General features: G+C 43.4%; 1 protein-coding gene across 1 annotated transcript in view; it reads right to left on the bottom strand.

Annotated features, from left to right (window-relative positions):
- The window catches only part of gabrb2b (gamma-aminobutyric acid type A receptor subunit beta2b), a 76,468-nt gene that overhangs the window by 75,302 nt on the left and 804 nt on the right, over positions 1–362 (bottom strand). The gene's annotated exons all lie outside the window — the stretch shown is intronic.

The raw sequence follows: 362 nt of genomic DNA, 5'->3' as shown, positions 1-362 counted from the left end.
CACACACACACACACACACACACACACACACACGCACTCACGCAGTTAACAAAAGCTGAGAAGGCGGTAGCAAAATGATCATGTAAAAAAAAAAAGATACTGCATTCAAAAGGTCAGTGGGTATTCTGTCCATTGATATGATTGCACTGTGTTTCTATGTCTCCCTCCTCTCCCTCACTCTATTTCTCTCCATCGCTTTTCTCTTCAAAACCTACTGAACCAAATAGGCATAGCAACCGCCATCACCATTTGCATCAGCCACAAACATTTTCTAAATGTCTAAGTTGCACTTGAGACCAGTGCATTTCTTGCTAAATGCCTTGTTCGGTTAATGTTAATCCCCCCCACCCCCCAAACCACCA

This window comes from Seriola lalandi, unplaced genomic scaffold (genome assembly GCF_002814215.2).
Source record: "Seriola lalandi dorsalis isolate HSWRI2012SDOR001 ecotype SW California unplaced genomic scaffold, Sedor1 jcf7180002054893, whole genome shotgun sequence".
Taxonomy (NCBI): domain Eukaryota; kingdom Metazoa; phylum Chordata; class Actinopteri; order Carangiformes; family Carangidae; genus Seriola; species Seriola lalandi.
The sequence above is the reverse complement of the archived record's forward strand: the minus strand, read 5'-3'. Positions and strand labels throughout refer to the sequence as shown.